At 37.6% G+C, this 9,956-nt stretch overlaps 2 long non-coding RNA genes and 2 other non-coding genes across 5 annotated transcripts; 3 read left to right on the top strand and 1 right to left on the bottom strand.

The window, feature by feature from the left end:
• Positions 1–330: 330 nt before the first annotated feature.
• Positions 331–1,938, top strand: LOC125278006. Its single transcript, XR_007187031.1, has 5 exons — positions 331–477; positions 813–878; positions 1,070–1,139; positions 1,385–1,429; positions 1,727–1,938. It is a non-coding gene; the product is annotated as an uncharacterized LOC125278006 (long non-coding RNA).
• LOC125279179 lies at positions 1,181–1,300 on the top strand. The gene has a single exon (XR_007187349.1). It is a non-coding gene; the product is annotated as a small nucleolar RNA SNORA26 (small nucleolar RNA).
• On the top strand, positions 1,503–1,625 carry LOC125279148. The gene has a single exon (XR_007187322.1). It is a non-coding gene; the product is annotated as a small nucleolar RNA SNORA26 (small nucleolar RNA).
• A 3,741-nt stretch (positions 1,939–5,679) lies between the features above and the next one.
• On the bottom strand, positions 5,680–8,423 carry LOC125278829. Of its 2 annotated transcripts, XR_007187276.1 has the most exons (5): positions 8,196–8,423; positions 7,993–8,045; positions 7,482–7,842; positions 7,166–7,325; positions 5,680–5,818 (listed from the first exon to the last, which is right to left on the bottom strand). It is a non-coding gene; the product is annotated as an uncharacterized LOC125278829 (long non-coding RNA). The 2 variants fall into 2 exon arrangements; XR_007187275.1 differs by having other exon boundaries at positions 7,482–8,423.
• Positions 8,424–9,956: the final 1,533 nt, after the last annotated feature.

Below are 9,956 nucleotides of genomic sequence, written 5' to 3'. Positions count from 1 at the left end.
ATAAAGCTAAATGATACATTTCTTTCAAACGGTAACACGAACACATACACTGATACATATAAAAATCAGGCGAAATAGTTCAAATGCGAATGTATAAAAAAGGGAATTTCTCGAGCAATAGTTTGTGAATATGACACTTATTTAAAATAAAAACGCTGTCTCATATGCACTGCTGTCTTTCATTCACTTTACCGCTAGATTGCGATGATTCCTGAATAATAGTTCTTTTGAGTCGGATCTTTTCCCAAAACCAGTCTGAGCGATTTGTTCACCAATCGGACTGACTCGTCCGAGCGATTCTCTGAATCGTTTTGTCTTTTAAATGAACTGTTTGAAAGAACTGATTCGCGGAAATGAAATGGAGGCGGTCTCTTTATAAGTCCCATAATTCCACGCAGCGGTCACATGTGCTCATTTCGCACAGATCACGTATAGGATCGGTCATGGACAGCATGAGCGGGCGCAACATGGTTCCTGGTATGTGTTTTTGCACATTTAATTTCTTATATATCTTAAATTATGCTTCATTGCACATTTAAACTTGTGCTGTAAATGGTGTGTTTACCAGAACAGTTACATTGAGACTGATTTAGCATGGAAATGGCACAGAACGGTAGTAAAATAGTTTGTAGAATAACAGAAAAGGGTTAATAAAACATGCTGTACAGATATTGATATTAAACCGTGAACATCATATTGAAATGTTAAACTGATGTGCAGAAAGGCCACGTGTGGCACGAGGACGCACGTGGTGAATGTGCGGCCTGTCTGCCCGCTGATGCATGATAAATGTTTATTTTTTTTTTTAATAGGTTGTCCATCTGAACCCCCTGACTGAAGAGAAACTTGCAAGTTTCGATGATGTCTGAAATATAAAGGTAAAGAAGCATTTGTTACTTCATTTTAAGGTCCTCCGTGGCAAACAAAAGAAGGCCGCAAATTATTTCGTCTTATTATTCCAGGCTTTGCTCAAGGAAAGCTCTGCTCCAAAACATAAGGTTTGTTGTGTATTTTGATTACTTATGTCCTTTTTATTTTTTTATTTTATTTTTTTATTCATCATGTTTAGGCTCATATGTTGGTTTGGCCCTGAGGCCACACGTGCTGAAGAATCCTCCTCTAAACATTAGGCCTATATGGTAAGTGATAGCCGTTTTTCTAGTTGTGTTGGCCCCTTTTATTGCACATTCAAGTCCTGCATGTCTTGAGTGATCAACACGGAGGGGTAGAAGAATTCTCTCAAAAACCTGAAGTATTGGCTTAATATTCCTTGCTTCGGATCCTGTCGGGAGAAACAATTTTTTTTTTTTAATAATGGTTAGCTGTGCTACTTCTGTCCTAAGATGCACGCTCATTTGTCATCTTTTTCCTCTTCATTTTGCAGCTAATAAATGGCAAAGGCAGAAAATGTAAGAACTACAGTCATTAGGTGAGTAACTCTTGTCACATCAGCCCTTTTATTCATATAACCAGTCTGATCTAGGCATGTTCCCTTCTAAGCTTTGCCTACTGGAGTCTGTCTGTGTCTCTAGTGGCCATAACAGGGGGGTACAGTAAGCTACTCTTGCTAAAACCTAGGTCAGATGTTACATCTCTGTGCCTGGATCCTGTCGCAAGACACATGTACATGAGGATTTTTTGCAAGCAATGCTAAATTTAGTTACACATGTAATCTGATTTGTCTTGAGTTTAAAGTGAAATAAGGTTTTTTCCTCTTGTTTAACAGATCCCATTGATGGCTTCGTTTCTGGGGCACACATGTTCGGTGATTGTGGTGGCATGTTCCTCAAATAGTGATGCGGCCTGAGTGGAGAATTTTATCGCCATGTTTGGAGCACATCTGAAATGAGGGGTGGTGTTACTATTGTAAACCATGTTTATGTATTGCACAAGTGTTTCCAAAGTTATGGCTTGTTACCAATAAAGTAAGATAACATACTTTTTGTTTTGTTTTTTGTTTTGTTTTTTTCATAAGAAACTCCTGCAAATTTCAACGGGATGGTTTAATGGTATTGATGCTTTTGTCCTCCAGATGGGAGGTTGAATAAGAATATCCTGTGTTCAGAGTGAATCACTTTGTCTCCATTCAAGTGTATGACAAAATTAAGTATTAAATGTTGAAATTTAAGGAATATTTGGGATGAGATGCCAGAATTGTAATTTAAATTGTCCTTTATTCTTGAGGCGTAGGATTAGATGGTCCAAATGGATTTATTTTATATCATTTATATACAGTGGTTCACATCTGGCTTTATTTCACAATCCAGATGTGATTCTGCAAGGTATCTAAATTTAAAACACTATTACCATGAATTACATGGCCTAAATATGCAGAAATATCACCGTTTGGTTTGTTTTGATTTAATGCTTTTTTTTTATCAGTAGTTTGCAACCATTCAACACCTGTTTTCACAAACCATATTTATCATTGAAACAGAATCTGTAATTTTTTATTTTTATGGATGTTGGCTAAGGTGGTGCTAAAACTTAGAACTTAAGTAAAACTTAAAGGTGTAAAAATGCCATGTTTCTATGGCAAAACCCATGAACTGGCCATCTTCCAGCCCGATTTGCATACAACTTCTCAAAACCGGATGTGCACATTTGTCACTTGATTCTAAAGCAGCATGGAAACTTTTATGGACATCGGGCCATTGGTGGCACTTAAGCTGTTCTAAAGGTGAAAAAATAGGCAATATTATCCTATGCGAAATTGCATTTAAATGACAGTAAAAAGGACACAAAAAAGTTTTAAAAATAGTAACCTTGTGTAGTTCTGTTGATTGTTTTTTGGGAATGAAGGTATGTCACTTCATATTGGCATCTTTCTAATTCGTGGCAAAGGATATTTAATGCATTTTCTTGTCTCTTAATAGATGGTAACTATACAAAAATATACATTAATTTTATTAGCTTGTTAGTAAATTTTATTTTCCCTGCTCTCTGTGACCATCAGAACATACCTGTGACCCATTTTTGGATCATGACCCACCAGTTGAGAACCTCTACTGAAATAGACGATGTAAGTTTGAATGCAGATGTTACAATAACAGGATTTCTGAGATTACAGCACCCGATAAGGGGGTAAAATAAATTAAGAGCTCTAGCTGAACTAACAAACACAGGGCCTCGGAGCTGCATAGCACAACTGCTTGCTTTTACCACACATGGAAAGCGCCTGTCACTCTGTTGTACAACACAGAGCTCTGACACACGGCCATATAGGTCTGTCCCCTCAGTGCAGTGCCGTCCTCTTGTTTTAGAACAGTCCAAGTGTGACGTCAGAAGACGCGCCCATGTCCAATACATCACCTTGTGACTCCCCATCCCCATTCCGCCTAGGAAACCAGATTTGTTGTGTGTAGGTTTCCAATTGAAAGGGTTTTTAGGCATAAGGGTAGGTTTTGAGTATCTTTCACTGTCAAAAAAAAGAGAAATATAAGTATTAAATGAAAAAGAATTAGGTGTGAGGGTTAAGTCTTCTCGATGCTTCTTCCTGTTTCAAAATTAAAGGATTAGTCTACTTTCAAATAAATTTTTCCTGATAATTTACTCACCCCCATGTCATCCAAGATGTTCATGTCTTTCTTTCTTCAGTCGAAAAGAAATTAAGGTTTTGGATGAAAACGTTCCAGGATTTTTCTCCTTATAGTGGACTTCAATGGCCTCCAAACGGTTGAAGGTCAAAATTACAGTTTCAGTGCAGCTTCAAAGGGGTTTAAACGATACCAGACGAGGAATAAGGGTCTTATCTAGCAAAACGATCAGTCATTTCTGTTTGGAGGCCATTGAAGTCCACTATAAGGAGAATAATCCTGGAATGTTTTCATCAAAAACCTTAATTTCTTTTCGACTGAAGAATGAAAGACATGAACATTTTGGATGACATGGGGGTGAGTAAATTATCAGGAAAATTTTTTTTGAAAGTGAACTAATCCTTTAACGAAGAAGCAAACCACTTCACACCCAAACCACTTCACCAGAAATCCCGCCCGGCAGCAAAGTTCATTGGTTAAGGTTACAGTGATGGGTATGTTCAGGGATCAGTGTTAGGTGTAGGCAATCTGTAATTGACATGACCAATAAAATCTTAAGAATTGGCTGCAGGGCAGAGTTTCTGCTGAACTGGATAGGGGAAAAACATCACTCTAATGAGGATGTGACATATTTGGTCACGGGCATGGCTTCTGACGTCACACTTTGATGTGTGCTGGACTGGATGTTCACTGCAGGCTGCAATAATTTAAATAATTTACAAAACAAACATTAAAATAAGCTAAAACAACTAAAAATCAAGATATAATATTAATATATGATTTTCACATGGTAAGCATTAAAAAATAGTGTAATATTGTTTATGATGGATCGTCATATTTTAATACAAAAATATAAATAACTGGCATTTGAAAAGTAGCAAAAGAAAAGGATGAAGGCAAGGAGAAAAGGAAAAAAATGAATTCTGTTTGTTTTAATAAAATCAACTCCTGGGATATAAAAGTGCCTGAAGTAAAATAAACACTCAGCTATGTATGGAAAATAATAAGACATAACATCATTAATGCTCAATAAATCTGATTATAAAAGCAACATAATGCATTTACATGCTTCATTCTGTGTTGTTGTAAGTTTAGAGCAAGGTCTGACTGACGACACTAGAAAATGATATTAAAACAGAATGGTCTGATGTCTGCATAACTGAATGACACAGTAGTTTGGTTATCTAACATGCTGGGCGAAGTACAGTTTATGGGCACAGAAGTGATTAATGGCTCCATTACGCAAACTGATTCCTTAGTTACAGTTTTTATCCATTGTGAATTTCCTTGTGATTGAAGGAACAGACAGGAGGAAGAGGAAACGAATTTCAAACATTATGGTAATGGATAACGTTACATAATTTTCAAAAAGGGAGAGAACAATTTCTTTCTTTTTAGAAGGAAACCACATGTTTTGCGGAAATAATTGAGCACAGCATCCAAACACTTTAAATTCAGCATGCCTCTACACAGGAAGAAAGCTATTGTAAGAGAAAGGTGTCTTTAATTCAAGCAAAGATGTGTGTTTAGAATTTCTTGCCATAGAGGCCTAGTGATGGGCAGATGTGGCTAATGTTGGATGTTACAGAATGTTCAAATGGTCTATTTAAGCGTTTTGTGATTGGCAAGTTTTTGCTTGCTACGGCCTATTTTGTGAATCACTTTTGAAAGACACATTAACAATTAAGATGTCTGGAAACACTGTGCCTGAGTACATGTTGTTTTCAACAGGCTGGTTCAAGTAATGGACCATAATTATAAACTGCTGTGGCTATTGTTCTTCTAAACATTGTGAATGTAACTTATATTAATAATTTTGCCTATTCAGCTCTTCACTAACAGGAGGAACCAGGATTCTGCTTCTTTTAGTATGTGTAAGTAACACTGTACAATAATGGCTTCTTAGTTAGTTAATGCATTAAACTAACATTAACCATCAATAAGCAATACATTTAAAGGGTTAGTTTACCCAAAAATGAAATTTTTGTCATTAAATACTCACCTTCATGTCGTTTCAAACCCGCAAGAACTTCTTTCATCTTCGGAACACAAATTAAGATATTTTTGATGAAATCCGAGATGTTTTTTTAATCTCCTATAAGCAATGAAATTACCACATTCAACGTGACTGCAGTGGTTCAGTCTTAATTTTATGAAGCGATGAGAATACTTTTTTGTGCACAAAAACAAAACAAAAATAACTACTTTATTCAACAATCTTTCCTCTTCCCTGTCAGTCTTCTACGCAGTTGACGCAGTGAATGCAGTAGTGCTTCCGTGTTCTATGTCAGAATAAATATTTGACAATAAAAATACATATAAAAATGAATAAAAAACAAAAAATAAAATATGCAATTCCATTGCCAAATGATGAGATAATTGTAATAATTAATACTGACAAGTATTAATTTCTGACAAGGACTGTTTAGTGCCTTTTCAGAGGCTGTATAAAATCAACACAATAATATATATATATATACATATATATATGTGTGTGTGTGTGTGTATATATATATATATATATATATATATATATATATTATTGTGTTGAATTTATACAGCCTCTGAAAAGGCACTAAACAGTCCTTGTCAGAAATTAATACTTGTCAGTATTAATTATTATTAATTATATATATATATATATATATATATATATATATATATCTCAAAAGAAATACTAAACAAAAAATGTGGCAACATATTTGATCATTTTCACTTTCATTTTCACTATAAAATACCACAAAAATGCATGTGCAACTTTGCTTAGTGCTCACAGTGTTGCGGTGATATTGAATAAAGTGAAGGAATGCCTGTCGGAGTATTCAAGTTCAGTGTTCCATCTGCATTGGCGGAAGAATACAAGTACACATAGCTTTGCACTCTGAGGCCCTGTTTACACTAGTGCGTTTTTGTTTTTTGTTTACACGACCGAAAACGCTTGTCACATGACCATTCAAGCATTCTGGGTAGACAGTTGCTAACTGCTCTGAAAATAACTTGCCTCTTATGCATGTAGGCAGCTGCAGAATCATAAAATGCTGGGTTTAACTGCACAATGGCTGCTAAAAAGATCAACAAAGTTAGCAAAGCTTGCAGTTTCGTCTCCATGTTATTGTTTACACAGTCATCGAGGCTGGTCTGTTACAGAGCCGTTGAGAGAGACAGCTCTGGTCTGTTATTGTTGTGTTCCGGTAGCGTAATGTGTTTTTTGTTTTCAAAAGTCTCTGTTTTGGTCCGTTTACACTGAAACCCAGAGTTTTCAAACTAAAACATGGTCTGCAGCATTTCCAACAGTCTCTGTTTTCGAGGGTCAAAAACTCTGGAGTAGAGTAGACGCCAGGAGTAACCATAGCAAAAGTTATGCGCTTTAAAACACCCAGTGTTAAATGAACACTGCCAGTGTCACCCGGTGTTTATATAATCTGGTGTGGATTATATAAGCACTTGCAATGTTAATTTAACACTAACAGTGTTCATTTAACACTGGAAGTTTTACTGTAGTGTAAACAGGGCCTGAGAGTAAATAACAACCACAATTTCATGAAATTTAAACCCTAACAAGAACATTGTGCTCTATTTTTGGCCTGTACCATAGACGGGGGGATGTTGAAGTGTTGGGCCATACTCACACAGGAATGTGACTGGATATGGACAGAGTGCCAGCCGGCTGTCTTCCAGGTCCATGTCTGGTTACTTTGATGTGACCCAGATGTAAAATGTGGTACAGGGTTGAACAGGATGGGCCACGCTCAGGCAGGGCTACATGTTTTTTGGCAGAGAGAACTCTTCCTGAGGAAAGGGGTTTCAGGGATGAATGACTTGGACATTTTTCAGAGGGGAATAACAAAATGTGTTTGGATAACACAGCAGTGAAAAACTACTACCCTTCATCAAGGGGTGCCACAACAAGTTTATATCTGAGGAGTGTAGAAAGCAGTCTCTCACCTCTTTTGTTTTTAATGACGTCCCCAACATGAGATGCTAGTGTCCCAAACTATCTTAAGCGAGCCTCATATGGTCAAACAGTTTCATCAGGAAGCAGGGCCATCGCTAGGGTTTCCAGGTCCCTGCGCCTCAGCCCCATATAAATCATAAATACATTTTTTGCTGGTGAATAACATGACTGCACCAACACCAAACCAGCTTGGACCAGCATCTATCACATAAATACACTCTCTCAATGTCTCTGATACAGAAACATACTTCCTCGTTTCCCGCTCGGACTCCTTCTATCTGTCTCTTTGTGTTGCTCTCACATGAATGATGATCGCTTTCATCCAGTGCAACCCACAGTTTTATATATTCTCTGTCAAACACACACACAAGCGCTTTGAAGTCTGCTAGTAAATGGAGAAAAAAAACTTTATGACCTTCTCCAGGTCACTGATGAAACAAAGAGCTGAATTATGTAGAATCCTTTTTTCATTTCTCAGGACAAAACAAAAATTCATCTCACCCAGTGGATCGCTGTCAGACATTTCACCTCATCTTGCTGTAGCAGAGGTTAAGCTGTGGGCAGATGGGATATGTGTGTGGATAGATGCCATACTGTTCTTTACACTGTCTTGTTTTATACTGGTCTGAACCAGGTTTCTTCACATTTCACATACTTTGGCAATACTATATGACACTTTGTAGTGTAAGATGATATAGGACTACCTATTTAACCAGGGGCGGATTAGGGCTAAAAAGTGGCCCTGGACTTTCTGGTACGGAGCGACCCATCACAACCAGTCCACGACAAATCACACCATAGACCAGGGGTGGATAACATCGGTCCTGGAGAGCCACAGTCCTGCAGAGTTTAGCTAAAGTCATTCACTCGGCGGCCATCTTTGAAATGCCTCTCGGGTATTCAAGTGCAGCTCCTATCTCTTTGAATGGGGAAACATCAAATTCTCCAAAGCTGTTTGCCAAGCTTTCGATTAAATTTCATATTTGTAATCACCAATGAAATCTGAGAACAACTGTCTCATAATTTTTTTTCTAAACGCTCGAATCATGACAAAAAACGGTATTTTTTTAGGCTGGATCAAGCTAATGCGCATGCGCAGTCCTAAATGCGCGTCTCTTGTGTCTCATTTCAGAGGCGCGCGTCTGACTGTTTTCAACGGCCACTGCAGTGACGCGATGACTTTACCAATCGGCGATTGGCTCTTATTTAGAAGGCGGGACTTATTCCGCAATATTGCGCGTTGCAATTTCTCCCATTCAAAACAATACGAGTGACACGTCTTGTGTTCCAACCCTTATCAAACACAACTGAACAAGCCAATCAAGGTCTGAAGGGTTGATAGAAAGCTACAGGCAGGTAAGTTTTTATCAGGGTTGGAGCAAAACTCTGCATGACTGAGGCTCTCCAGGACCGACGTTTGCCACCACTGCCATAAACCCTCCACCTCATTATGAACAAAAATTTTTTAACACCACTTACTAACATAAAAATACAACACAATAAATACATAAATATAAATGCTATTTAAATTTTTAAATTGAAATGCTTAACCCCAAAAATGACAATTCTGTTATCATTTACTCACCCTCTAGATGTTCCAAGCCTGTATGAACTTCTTTCTTCTGCTGAACACAAAAGAAGATATTTTGAAGAATATGGGTAACCAAACAGTTGATGGGCCCCATTGAAAAATACTATGGAAGTCAATAGGGGCCAGAAACTGTTTCAAAAAGATCTTCATTTGTGTTCTGAAGGTGAACGAAAGTCTTATGGGTTTGTAACGACACGAGCGTGAGTAATTAATGACAGAATTTTCATTTTTGGGTAAACTAACCCTTTAAGCTAACATGCTAAAGCTATCAGCAACAACAAATGACAGAATGTGGATTTATAATGTATTTTACCTTAACTGGAAAATAATAAATGTTACTCTGTAATAAAAAAATTGCTCCATTTGAGGTTATACCACTGTTTGAAAATTCATAAATTAGATGGCAGAGCAGTGGGTCTCAAGCAGGGGGTCGGAGCCCATTATGTGGCCTTAGCAAACTTCCAAGGTGGCCATAAGATGTCTTAGAGATTCTGTTTTTAATTTAATTAACGTTAAATAATTTTAACTCAATTAAAATGATAAAAACACATACAATCAAGATGATATCATATTTCTTTTTCTTTGTTTTCCCCTTCAGTAACTATTGTTTTTATTGAAGAACATAACAGTTCTGGTTCTGCTCGCACTGCTCCAGATAGGATTCAAACGGGCGTTTCTGGCATGGGAGGTTGGTGCGCTAACCAGGACACTAAAGACCACAGCGTCAGTCGCTAGCGAGCCTCTTGAGATCAGGGGAGTGAGGTTTACATGCACAACTCTTACTAGCTGGCCTCTGTTACACTCACCCCCCAAACCACACTTCCATCCAGGTCACAGCACCAATGTAAGCGGGTCTACTCACACCTCTGCGGAC

Source organism: Megalobrama amblycephala, linkage group LG11 (genome assembly GCF_018812025.1).
Source record: "Megalobrama amblycephala isolate DHTTF-2021 linkage group LG11, ASM1881202v1, whole genome shotgun sequence".
Taxonomy (NCBI): Eukaryota; Metazoa; Chordata; class Actinopteri; order Cypriniformes; family Xenocyprididae; genus Megalobrama; species Megalobrama amblycephala.
The sequence above is the reverse complement of the archived record's forward strand: the minus strand, read 5'-3'. Positions and strand labels throughout refer to the sequence as shown.